This window comes from Schistocerca cancellata, chromosome 8 (genome assembly GCF_023864275.1).
Source record: "Schistocerca cancellata isolate TAMUIC-IGC-003103 chromosome 8, iqSchCanc2.1, whole genome shotgun sequence".
NCBI classification, from domain to species: domain Eukaryota; kingdom Metazoa; phylum Arthropoda; class Insecta; order Orthoptera; family Acrididae; genus Schistocerca; species Schistocerca cancellata.
The window spans coordinates 52901336-52913979 of NC_064633.1; the positions used below are offsets into that span (position 1 = coordinate 52901336).

The window sequence follows — 12644 nt, forward strand, 5'->3', positions numbered from 1 at the left end:
TCACTGACTGGAGGGCCTCACTGACTCACTCCTCTAGGGTGGCCCACGGGCTACGACAGTACACGGTGACCAGATTAGTGACCATAGCGGGACCACCAGTGAGACTTACGTTTGTAATAGCAAGGTACAGGGTGTTTCAAAAATGACCGGTATATTTGAAACGGCAATAAAAACTAAACGAGCAGCGATAGAAATACACCGTTTGTTGCAATATGCTTGGGACAACAGTACATTTTCAGGCGGACAAACTTTCGAAATTACAGTAGTTACAATTTTCAACAACAGATAGCGCTGCAAGTGATGTGAAAGATATAGAAGACAACGCAGTCTGTGGGTGCGCCATTCTGTACGTCGTCTTTCTGCTGTAGGCGTGTGCTGTTCACAACGTGCAAGTGTGCTGTAGACAACACGGTTTATTCCTTAGAACAGACGATTTTTCTGGTGTTGGAATTCCACCGCCTAGAACACAGTGTTGTTGCAACAAGACGAAGTTTTCAACGGAGGTTTAATGTAACCAAAGGACCGAAAAGCGATACAATAAAGGATCTTTTTGAAAAATTTCAACGGACTGGGAACGTGACGGATGAACGTGCTGGAAAGGTAGGGCGACCACGTACGGCAACCACAGAGGGCAACGCGCAGCTAGGGCAGCAGGTGATCCCACAGCCTCGGGTTTCCGTTCGCCGTGTTGCAGCTGCGGTCCAAATGACGCCAACGTCCACGTATCGTCTGATGCGCCAGAGTTTACACCTCTATGCATACAAAATTCAAACGAAGCAACCCCTCAGCGCCGCTATCATTGCTGCACGAGAGATATTCGCTAACGATATAGTGCACAGGATTGATGACGGCGATATGCATGTGGGCAGCATTTGGTTTACTGATGAAGCCTATTTTTACCTGGACGGCTTCGTCAATAAACAGAACTGGCGCATATGGGGAACCGAAAAGCCCCATGTTGCAGTCCCATCGTCCCTGCATCCTCAAAAAGTACTGGTCTGGGCCGCCATTTCTTCCAAAGGAATCATTGGCCCATTTTTCAGATCCGAAACGATTACTGCATCACGCTATCTGGACATTCTTCGTGAATTTGTGGCGGTACAAACTGCCTTCGACGACTCTGCGAACACCTCGTGGTTTATGCAAGATGGTGCCCGGCCACATCGCACGGCCGACGTCTTTAATTTCCTGAATGAATATTTCGATGATCGTGTGATTGCTTTGGGCTATCCGAAACATACAGGAGGCGACGTGCATTCGCCTCCCTATTCGCCAGACATGAACCCCTGTGACTTCTTTCTTTGGGGACACTTGAAAGACCAGGTGTACCGCCAGAATCCAGAAACAATTGAACAGCTGAAGCAGTACATCTCATCTGCATGTGAAGCCATTCCGCCAGACACGTTGTCAAAGGTTTCGGGTAATTTCTTTCAGAGACTACGCCATATTATTGCTACGCATGGTGGATATGTGGAAAATATCGTACTATAGAGTTTCCCAGACCGCAGCACCATCTGTTGTTGAAAATTGTAACTACTGTAATTTCGAAAGTTTGTCTGCCTGAAAATGTACTGTTGTCCCAAGCATATTGCAACAAACGGTGTATTTCTATCGCTGCTCGTTTAGTTTTTATTGCCGTTTCAAATATACCGGTCATTTTTGAAACACCCTGTAACTGGTATTGTCTGCAAAAGAACTATTACAGGAGAGATTGTACCACAACAGATGGACTCTATTCCAGTTAAGTAAAAGTTCATGTACATAAAGAACCATATTAATACTCTACTCCAGTTAAGTAAAAGTTCATGTAAATAAAGAACCATATTAATCCATGTGTCCATTTGTATTGTAGAAACAGGATTCCCGCCACCTGTAACGACATCCTCTCCAATCCTTCCTTGTGCAATGGATTCAAATCCATTTATAGCAATGATAGGCAAATAATTTTTACCTGTTATGTGGTATGAACTGAAATGAGTCATCTATTATCTTCCTAGCTGTAACATACACATACATATTCTCATTTTACAGCAAAGACCAGGGCACTGGTGCAAAAGGGCGAAGAAATCAAACTTCTTAGAAGTTTCCTTAAAGTCATCATGTCAATTATATAATATTACAACAATTATTCTTATTAGTAACAAGTGTCAAATAAAATATTATTATTTCATTTGTGTAAGTTATTTAAGACTTTCTGATGGTATGATTGATGAAAGCTTTCGTTTTGCCGTTCAGGTCAACATCAAACTATATTGTATAGTGTGGAGTTGGGTTTTGGGGATGACTCCTGAAGTAATACCAATTTCAACATGCACCGCACACTATACGGTTGGTCTGATGAAAAAATGTCAATGAAATCTATTTTGGGTGAAATCCTATCCTCTTTATTTACATACATAGTTAACTTTGTCGAAAACTGCATCGATTCCGGGAGAAAAACCCAAAAACGCCCATTATTTCCATTTTTGGCCAATTTCCGGGCCAAAATCATCTTTGGACTTCGGAATACAAACCATCAAAAATATATAAAACGCTTGTCGAAAAAACTTCCACAAAACTTTCCACTAAGAATATCGTTTGACTCGACTATATTACAAGATTTTTGGTGTTGCATATTGTCGGCATAGAATGAGTTTAACAGACGCCCTTATTCCTGTGTTAATAAGCTTGTACTTCTTTTTGTAAGACGTTATTAGCAGACTAGCGTGTTTTGAGAGAGCAACTGGGTTATTGGATCGTTCACTTTCTCCTTAGATAATTCAGTGCCCCTGTTTATTACCGAGTGCGCTAGGTGTCCGGTCTGCACAGCTGGTTACTGCTACGCCCGCCAGATGTCAGGCATAGGCTGCTGACTGGAGTTTGGTCGCCAGCATGCCCGTAAGGCGAGTCTTATCACTCACGGTATGTTTCAGTTGTGGGGTGAACGTATCTCGGTCGTCAAACACGGAAGCTCTAGATCTGTTTATTTCCAGAAAGAACATTTCCTTGCTTTAGTGCACTTTTCTCTTACTCCTTCTGCAGAAAACAAAGAGAAAGTTTAATAGTGTACGCTCTGGTAGTTTCGCAAGTAAAGTGCTGTCACACTTTGACGCTGTTATTGCACTATGAAACATGTGTTAATAATTAAATAAACCAGTGGCCATTTAAATTTTGATGCTACGCTTTTTCGTATAACTCTGTATAGAGCAGTGCATCTTTGAACGATGTTTTGTTGTTGAAGGTGGTCAACAACTAAATGTAGCACATTCATAGCTGAACGTCTAAGACAGAGTAATTTTAGTGAGAATTTCTTACAGCTAACCCTGAAGTATAGTTCTGTGGGCTGAGTTTCTCTCGGCATTTGTTTTCTTAGTAAGGCATAAATGCATCTCTAATCGCACACTTATACATGTATGGTATACTTCCATTGAGCATTTGGCTTCTCCTTTCTTTTGCTGTAGCGGATACTCGAACCCTAAATCTCTTGGCATCCTGTCGCTCCTTTTGTAACCTCCACACTAATGTCGTTCTATATTTTTAACATTTTCAAGTATATTCTCTCAACTATTCCATTGCCTAGGATGCTCTTGTCCCTTTCTGTGCCGGCCCCGGTGACCGAGCGGTTCTAGGCGCTTCAGTCCGGAACGGCACGACTGCTACGGTCGCAGGTTCGAATCCTGCCTCGTGCATGGATGTGTGTGATGTCCTTAGGTTAGATAGGTTTAAGTAGTTCTAAGTTCTAGGGGACTGATGACCTCAGATGTGAAGTCCCATAGTGCTCAGAACTATTTGAACCACTTTTCCCCTTCCGTCGTCATTAATCGTAATGACTTTTCTACACGAAGTCGTCGCGCCTGTTTTCTATGGTTACTTTCCTGCTTACAGGTCGGGAAACCTACGTGGACTGAACTGGAAGAGATGCTGTGGCTCCTCATGGGCCTCTAGTCGGTTTCGTCGAGTAGTACAGTACAGTACACATTTAATAAATAAGTTGGCGCATGCCTTGTACTGGGCATGTATCTGGGACACTCATAAAATATCCATTAACTGTTGAGTCATATACTGCTTACGTTCTGTAGAAAGAAACTTTCCTGTTGTTATCTTTGTAGAGCTTCCAACTTGGCCTGCTAGAAAATAAATGCGCTCATTGGATTTTTCTGACAAATGCTGTTATTCTTCTACGCACATGAATATAAGGCACCTTAATGCCCAGAAAGAGAGCGCAGTAACACATCAGACTTGGAGGACCAAGAATAGAACCACGCCCTACTATCTCAATTTTGAGACCTACACGACCTCGATATTTCTGCACGGCAGAAATATCGATGTTGTCTTCACCATGAGGAGAAGAAATGCAAATACCTCGATGGAGCTGAGACAGCAATGTGTGAAAAATGTCAAGTTTAGTCACTCCTCGCCCTATTCCCGTCACTAATGACTCGGATGTTGACGGGGTCACTAGCCAAAACATACCGGAAATCTGTAATGTGCGGCTTGTCGCTAAGGAAGAAATAAGGGAAGAAGTACTGCGCGAAACAACTAGCACGACGGTCCCAATCGTTAACGCGATGGTTACCATATCAGTTAAAGAAGTGTCGCTTGCTTGCGTAATCGACACTGGGAGCCCCCTTCAGTATCCTGAGCAAAACGGCGTTTCGAACATGGGACGAGGCGGGGGCTTGGCCCACTCTTCCGTTGCATGGAACGAAGGTGAGAGGAGGAATCTACGGAAAGAGTACTGAAATCGGGAAGCAGACTCGAATTATACTTATGTGTAAAGGGAGAGAATTCGAATGTAATTTCCTAATCGTGCCCCTGCTGAATGTACAAGCAATCCTGGGGACCGATTTTCTGCATACCCACCAGGCGGTAATTGACCTGGGTGGAGGGCCCCACTCTACTTGTTTTTGCTAGCTGCGTCCTGCGTGACGAGTCTGAGGAGAGCGCTTAAAATTTCGTGCTCGATCCGGATCGCGACCCGAACTGGAGTTCCTTGTGTTCTACGCTAGTGAGATGAGTTACCCGCCTGACCTGCGTCAGGAAGAAGATAGCGGAGAGGTGTATTGCCAACGTTTGAGCACTGGAAGCTGACCGACAGAGATTGTACCGTATTTTGCGGAGTCATGCGCAAGTATTTTCGGACGCGTCCAGCGCGATCCATAGTTTCGTCTATCAATTTAGGGTGCGTAAGCACAATCCTCTTTTTTGTGAACCCGTACTCGATTCCGCTGACATATGAAACTCAAGTTGGAAAAGAAATCGACGACATGCTGGACCAAGACGTGACTGAACGGGCGGTGAGTTCGTACAATTTACCGCTAGTGGTAGATTCTGAACGTGATGGGTCTGCACGGGTGTGCTGGACTCAAGAAAGATGAACACCATTATTATACCGGAAGCAGAGAGACCTCAGAGCATGGACGAGCTTCTGCAAGATTTCCATGGCGTAAAAGTTTTGTCGTCAATTGATTTACTCGCAAGCTTCTGCCAAACAGTTCTTCACCCCTCATACAGCCCGTACACAGTATTTCTCTGTTATGGGAACTGTTAACAGTTCAAACGCTTTCCGTTTCGGCTAAATATATCATCAGCTGCTTTTATTAGAGGCCTGAATAGTATCATTCCTGCGCACTTACGATAACGCGTAATACACTACGTGGATGACATTCTTGTGGCAGAGCAGTCGTGGGCTAACCACAGTGAAGTGGTGCATCGTTTATTGGAAGCCTTTGGACAGGCGGGAGTGACTGTGAACTTAGAAAAGTCACAATTCGACAGAAAAGAAATAATATTCCTCTGACACATCGTATCTACACATGGGATTCGACCCGGATTACATTAGTGCGATTGCGGAATGCGCAACTCCAGCCAGTAAAAAACAATTACGCGGTTTCTCGCACAATGTATGTGGTGTCACCGCCAGACACCACACCTGCTAGGTGGTAGCCTTTAAATCGGCCGCGGTCCGTTAGTATACGTCGGACCCGCGTGTCGCCACTATCAGTGATTGCAGACCGAGCGCCGCCACACGGCAGGTCTAGAGAGACTTCCTAGCACTCGCCCCCGTTGTACAGCCGACTTTGCTAGGGATGGTTCACTGACAAATTACGCTCTCATTTGCCGAGACGATAGTTAGCATAGCCTTCAGCTACGTCATTTGCTACGACCTAGCAAGGCGCCATTACCAGTCACTATTGATGCTGTAAAACATGTACCGTCAAAAGCGATGTTCACCAATTATGGATTAAAGTTAAGTATTCCAGAAGCTACGTACGTTTTTTTGCTAGTCTCAATTCCTTGTCCTGTTCCAGACCTCACGCCAGCCTGCGTGAGCTTAAACGCGTGCCTTTCGGCTTCCTCATAGTGGGTTGGCTGTCTTGCCAATCCACAACAATGTAATTTCTACACCCGCTTTGTGAATCTAAACTTGACCTCCACACCACGTCTTTGTGTCCTGACTGGAAAAAATGCTCCATGGAACTGGGACCAGCAGGCACAAGACGAATTCACCAAACTTAAAGAGGCATTAGTCAAGGCACCGATTCTTGCACACCCCAACCTGTCGCAAGATTTCTGTGTCGTGACTGATAGCTCATTGTCAGGGTTGGCCGTCATTCTATTCCAAGCAGAGAACGTCACCGATCCATCCTCTTCGACAACGATTTCTTTCGCAAGCCGGGTGCTCAGTCGCTGTGAAAGAAATTAGTCGGTCACAGATCTGTAGGCGCTCGAAATTGTGTGGGCGTTTACCAAATTCCGGTACTACCTTTCTGGTAAAACGAGAAATGTATTTACCTACCACAGAGCTGTGAAATTTTTAAAGACCCCTAAGTTATCCCAGAAAAGACTGGCACGGCGGACATTGTGCCTCCTAGAATTCCGGTTTACGATTGAGTACATTCCCGGGGACAAAGACATCATTCCAGACGCCATCTCATATACCTGTAGGATTAGGAAGTGCAGAACATCGTGATCCTGGGGACAACAACTTCATCGTCCTGTACCTAAAAGGAGTGGCTGGGGAAAATGCTTTTACAACTTCTCTTACTAACATTGCAGACGAGCAGGACGGAATCGATGTATAAAGATACATTAAAGAAAAATGGGACGATCGCGTCAACGTTTTGATTCGTCATTTCTACTTAATAAAAGACGGCGTTCTCTTTAAACGTGGTCCAAACGATATACGCTGGCTACTCGCAGTTCCAGATGTATTATCCCAGACAAATTAGCACGAGGGCAGTTCAATAAGTAATGCAACACATTTTTTTCTGAAACAGGGGTTGTTTTATTCAGCATTGAAATACACCAGGTTATTCCCCAATCTTTTAGCTACACAACACTATTTTTCAACGTAATCTCCATTCAATGCTACGGCCTTACGCCACCTTGAAATGAGGGCCTGTATGCCTGCACGGTACCATTCCACTGGTCGATGTCGGAGCCAACGTCGTACTGCACCAATAACTTCTTCATCATCCGCGTAGTGCCTCCCACGGATTGCGTCCTTCATTGGGCCAAACATATGGAAATCCGACGGTGCGAGATCGGGGCTGTAGGGTGCATAAGGAAGAACAGTCCACTGAAGTTTTGTGAGCTCCTCTCGGGTGCGAAGACTTGTGTGAGGTCTTGCGTTGTCATGGAGAAGGAGAAGTTCGTTCAGATTTTTGTGCCTACGAACACGCTGAAGTCGTTTCTTCAATTTCTGAAGAGTAGCACAATACACTTCAGAGTTGATCGTTTGACCATGGGGAAGGACATCGAACAGAATAACCCCTTCAGCGTCCCAGAAGACTGTAACCATGACTTTACCGGCTGAGGGTATGGCTTTAAACTTTTTCTTGGTAGGGGAGTGGGTGTGGCGCCACTCCATTGATTGCCGTTTTGTTTCAGGTTCGAAGTGATGAACCCATGTTTCATCGCCTGTAACAATCTTTGACAAGAAATTGTCACCCTAAGCCACATGACGAGCAAGCAATTCCGCGCAGATGGTTCTCCTTTGCTCTTTATGGTGTTCGGTTAGACAACGAGGGACCCAGTGGGAACAAACCTTTGAATATCCCAACTGGTGAACAATTGTGACAGCACTACCAACAGAGATGTCAAGTTGAGCACTGAGTTGTTTGATGGTGATCCGTCGATCATCTCGAACGAGTGTGTTCGCACGCTCCGCCATTGCAGGAGTCACAGCTGTGCACGGCCGGCCCGCACGCGGGAGATCAGACAGTCTTGCTTGACCTTGCGGCGATGATGACACACGCTTTGCCCAACGACTCACCGTGCTTTTGTCCACTGCCAGATCACCGTAGACATTCTGCAAGCGCCTATGAATATCTGAGATGCCCTGGTTTTCCGCCAAAAGAAACTCGATCACTGCCCGTTGTTTGCAACGCACATCCGTTACAGACGCCATTTTAACAGCTCCGTACAGCGCTGCCACCTGTCGGAAGTCAATGAAACTATACGAGACGAAGCGGGAATGTTTGAAAATATTCCACAAGAAATTTCCGGTTTTTTCAACCAAAATTGGCCCAGAAAAAAAATGTGTTGCATTACTTATTGAACTGCCCTCGTATGGTAAATACACCTAATTTACGGGTATTTCGGCGTAAAAATGTGCTTAAAAAACTCGATGAGACTTGCTACTTTAACGGCTTTCTCGGGCGAATACGCTCTGTCACTGAGTATACGGGCCATACTAGCGAGCCAAACCAACACTGACTCAAAGAAAGGCCTCGGCGCTTGTTCGTGACGTCACATCAGCTAGGCACGGCGAACGCCAGGTCTGTTGCAGGCATACTCATAATGGTAGTGTCTCCCTCTCTGACACAGGAAAATGTGAAACTATTGGCCATAGTTGACCAACACACATTGTTCTGAGCGATTTCTGCAATCAATTAATTGTGCAATTCATTACACTTCTTAACAAATAGTGTACTCCTGAACTTAAATTTCCACCTGTTTTAAGGATTGACATACAAAAACAACTTCATGGTCCAGCAGCAACAAAATTCGTGCTTCTTTACCTTATTTGTAAATCTGAGGAAGTTACGTTTGTACTGGGTTGCTTTTACAAGAAACTGTGAACATATTGGTGCTCTTCTTTAGGTATCTTGGTTGGCTATGTGGTGAGGAGCACTGAATGTTAATGAAATATCTTGCAATTGTACACGTTGGGGGGAGGGGGTTGGGGACAGAAGAAGAGGGAAAAGAGATATACTTGTTTTATCAAATAAAATTTTTTTATCTTATGAAGTTTCTCCTTTCAGTTGCAAGAGGGGAATATTTATCTTTTCTAATCTGCATGTTTAAAAAAAGTTTAAGCTCAGCAGTATTTTCGATGTATGAAGCTATTTTGTTTCCTGTTTAGACTTACTTTCGTTGAAAAAGACTGTAATCTAATGACTGGCAACAGTTGGACATTTACACATGTAAATTAGTTCACATTTCCAGTGACGATGTGAAACGAAAATAAATAAATGAGTTCATTGTAAAGGGGTTGGGGTAAGTTTCGATAGAAAAATGGATCAAGTAAATATAGTTACGTGAATGTAAAATTTCCGAAGCTTGCAATGGGGCAAAGCATCTTCTCATATTGATCTACGTTTGTTTCGACAGGATTCAGTAATCCAGAACTATGATCTTCATTTGTAGCTTTACGATAGTAAGAAAATCTTTCATCTAAATAAAACTGCAGAATCCAAAACAATACCAAACATTTTGTCGAAAAATAAGAGATTTATAGTGACAAGCAGGCCCAGGCAATACTGCCTGCAACAGACCTGGTGTTCGACGTGCCTAGCTGAGGTGACGTCACGAACAAGCGCCGAGGCCTTCCTTTGAGTCGGTGTTGACCAAACCAGCCGCGGTGACGTACGCTGCTCCTGAACTGTATGTGACAGTGCGGAAGGAGGTTGTCCTTGAATCCGAGGCACATCATAAGAAAGTTGGGAAACCGTGTGCCGACGTCCCCCACACATGTGTAGGGCATTTCATGAACCACATCCGAATGGCTTTCTCGACCAACTTCATCTAGCACAAATGTGTGACGAGCATTTAAATTTCTGGAAAAGTGTCTCTCAATCACCTATGAATGTTGGCAGTAATGATTGCCTCTGCTTACAGGAAGAGAATGACAGAATACTGCATCTGTGTGGATGGGGAGCAAGCTGCCTCTCGGAGGTCTAAACTCTAAACGATGCAGCAAGGCGGCATGGCCATCTCAGTGAGGAACTTTCAGCATCGGTTAGATATTTTGGTGCCCACTGTCCAAAAAAACTTATGGTAATCTGAACTTCCTGTGACGTGGTTGGAGAGGATTGTTTTTGAAATCTGAGGCACATCATCAGTAAGTTCGGAAATTATGTAGCGTTATCTCAAACAGAAATGTTGGACAGGTTCTTCGATCACATCCTCGACCAACTTCTTCTTGCAAATATGTGCGGCCAGCGTCGGAAGTTCGGCATAGCTATCTTATAAACGACTATGAATCTCGGTAGCTCTCAATGTTTCTACTAGCAGGAAGCGAAGGACAGATCATAGCATCTGAGTCGATGGGGAGCAATCTGCGTCTCTGGAGGTCTAACGCATGCGCTGTGGCTGCAAGGAGGCACGTCCAGGTCGGTCAGAGTCGTTCATCACCGGTTAGATATTTTTCTACTCACTATGCACAGAAGTTATGGTAAACCAAAATTTCCTGTGGTAGCCGTTAGCAAGGTTGTCATTGAAATCTGTGGCACATTTGCAGAAATTTCGGATAGTCTTTTCCGATGACTCATAAACACTTGTCGGACAAACTCATCAGTTACTTCAGAATGTCTTCCTCGACCAATTCATCCTGCACATATATGTGACCAGCCTTTAAATTTCTACCCAACTCTCTCACAGTCGACTATGAATGACGGCAGTAGTGAATTCGTCAATTAGCAGGAAACAGATTACTGCCTCTGAGTCGATGGGAAGCATTATGCCCCCGGGAGGTCTAACCAATGGAAGTCATTGTGACTGCAAGAATGCCTGCCGAGCTAAGTGAATACTTTCGGCATCGGCTAGATTTTTTAAACCCACTGTGCACAAATTTTATGATAACCTAAATTTACTGTGGCAGCAATGAAGAAGGTATGCAACGCAACGACACAGGCAGTATTAACGTTGTAAATTTGAGTAATGGAGTAATTTCTATGTGATACACTCCTGGAAATTGAAATAAGAACACCGTGAATTCATTGTCCCAGGAAGGGGAAACTTTATTGACACATTCCTGGGGTCAGATACATCACATGATCACACTGACAGAACCACAGGCACATAGACACAGGCAACAGAGCATGCACAATGTCGGCACTAGTACAGTGTATATCCACCTTTCGCAGCAATGCAGGCTGCTATTCTCCCATGGAGACGATCGTAGAGATGCTGGATGTAGTCCTGTGGAACGGCTTGCCATGCCATTTCCACCTGGCGCCTCAGTTGGACCAGCGTTCGTGCTGGACGTGCAGACCGCGTGAGACGACGTTTCATCCAGTCCCAAACATGCTCAATGGGGGACAGATCCGGAGATCTTGCTGGCCAGGGTAGTTGACTTACACCTTCTAGAGCACGTTGGGTGGCACGGAATACATGCGGACGTGCATTGTCCTGTTGGAACAGCAAGTTCCCTTGCCGGTCTAGGAATGGTAGAACGATGGGTTCGATGACGGTTTGGATGTACCGTGCACTATTCAGTGTCCCCTCGACGATCACCAGTGGTGTACGGCCAGTGTAGGAGATCGCTCCCCACACCATGATGCCGGGTGTTGGCCCTGTGTGCCTCGGTCGTATGCAGTCCTCATTGTGGCGCTCACCTGCACGGCGCCAAACACGCATACGACCATCATTGGCACCAAGGCAGAAGCGACTCTCATCGCTGAAGACGACACGTCTCCATTCGTCCCTCCATTCACGCCTGTCGCGACACCACTGGAGGCGGGCTGCACGATGTTGGGGCGTGAGCGGAAGACGGCCTAACGGTGTGCGGGACCGTAGCCCAGCTTCATGGAGACGGTTGCGAATGGTCCTCGCCGATACCCCAGGAGCAACAGTGTCCCTAATTTGCTGGGAAGTGGCGGTGCGGTCCCCTACGGCACTGCGTAGGAAACTACGGTCTTGGCGTGCATCCGTGCGTCGCTGTGGTCCGGTCCCAGGTCGACGGGCACGTGCACCTTCCGCCGACCACTGGCGACAACATCGATGTACTGTGGAGACCTCACGCCCCACGTGTTGAGCAATTCGGCGGTACGTCCACCCGGCGTCCCGCATGCCCACTATACGCCCTCGCTCAAAGTCCGTCAACTGCACATACGGTTCACGTCCACGCTGTCGCGGCATGCTACCAGTGTTAAAGACTGCGATGGAGCTCCGTATGCCACGGCAAACTGGCTGACACTGACGGCGGCGGTGCACAAATGCTGCGCAGCTAGCGCCATTCGACGGCCAACACCGCGGTTCCTGGTGTGTCCGCTGTGCCGTGCGTGTGATCATTGCTTGTACAGCCCTCTCGCAGTGTCCGGAGCAAGTATGGTGGGTCTGACACACCGGTGTCAATGTGTTCTTTTTTCCATTTCCAGGAGTGTATTTCCCTATGAATAACTATGATTTTTTAATTTAAATGCGATGTTTAAAAAGAA

At 45.7% G+C, this 12644-nt stretch overlaps 1 protein-coding gene across 1 annotated transcript in view; it reads right to left on the reverse strand.

Moving 5' to 3' along the window:
- The window catches only part of LOC126095334 (ras-specific guanine nucleotide-releasing factor 2-like), a 1914760-nt gene that overhangs the window by 690916 nt on the left and 1211200 nt on the right, over nucleotides 1-12644 (reverse strand). The gene's annotated exons all lie outside the window — the stretch shown is intronic.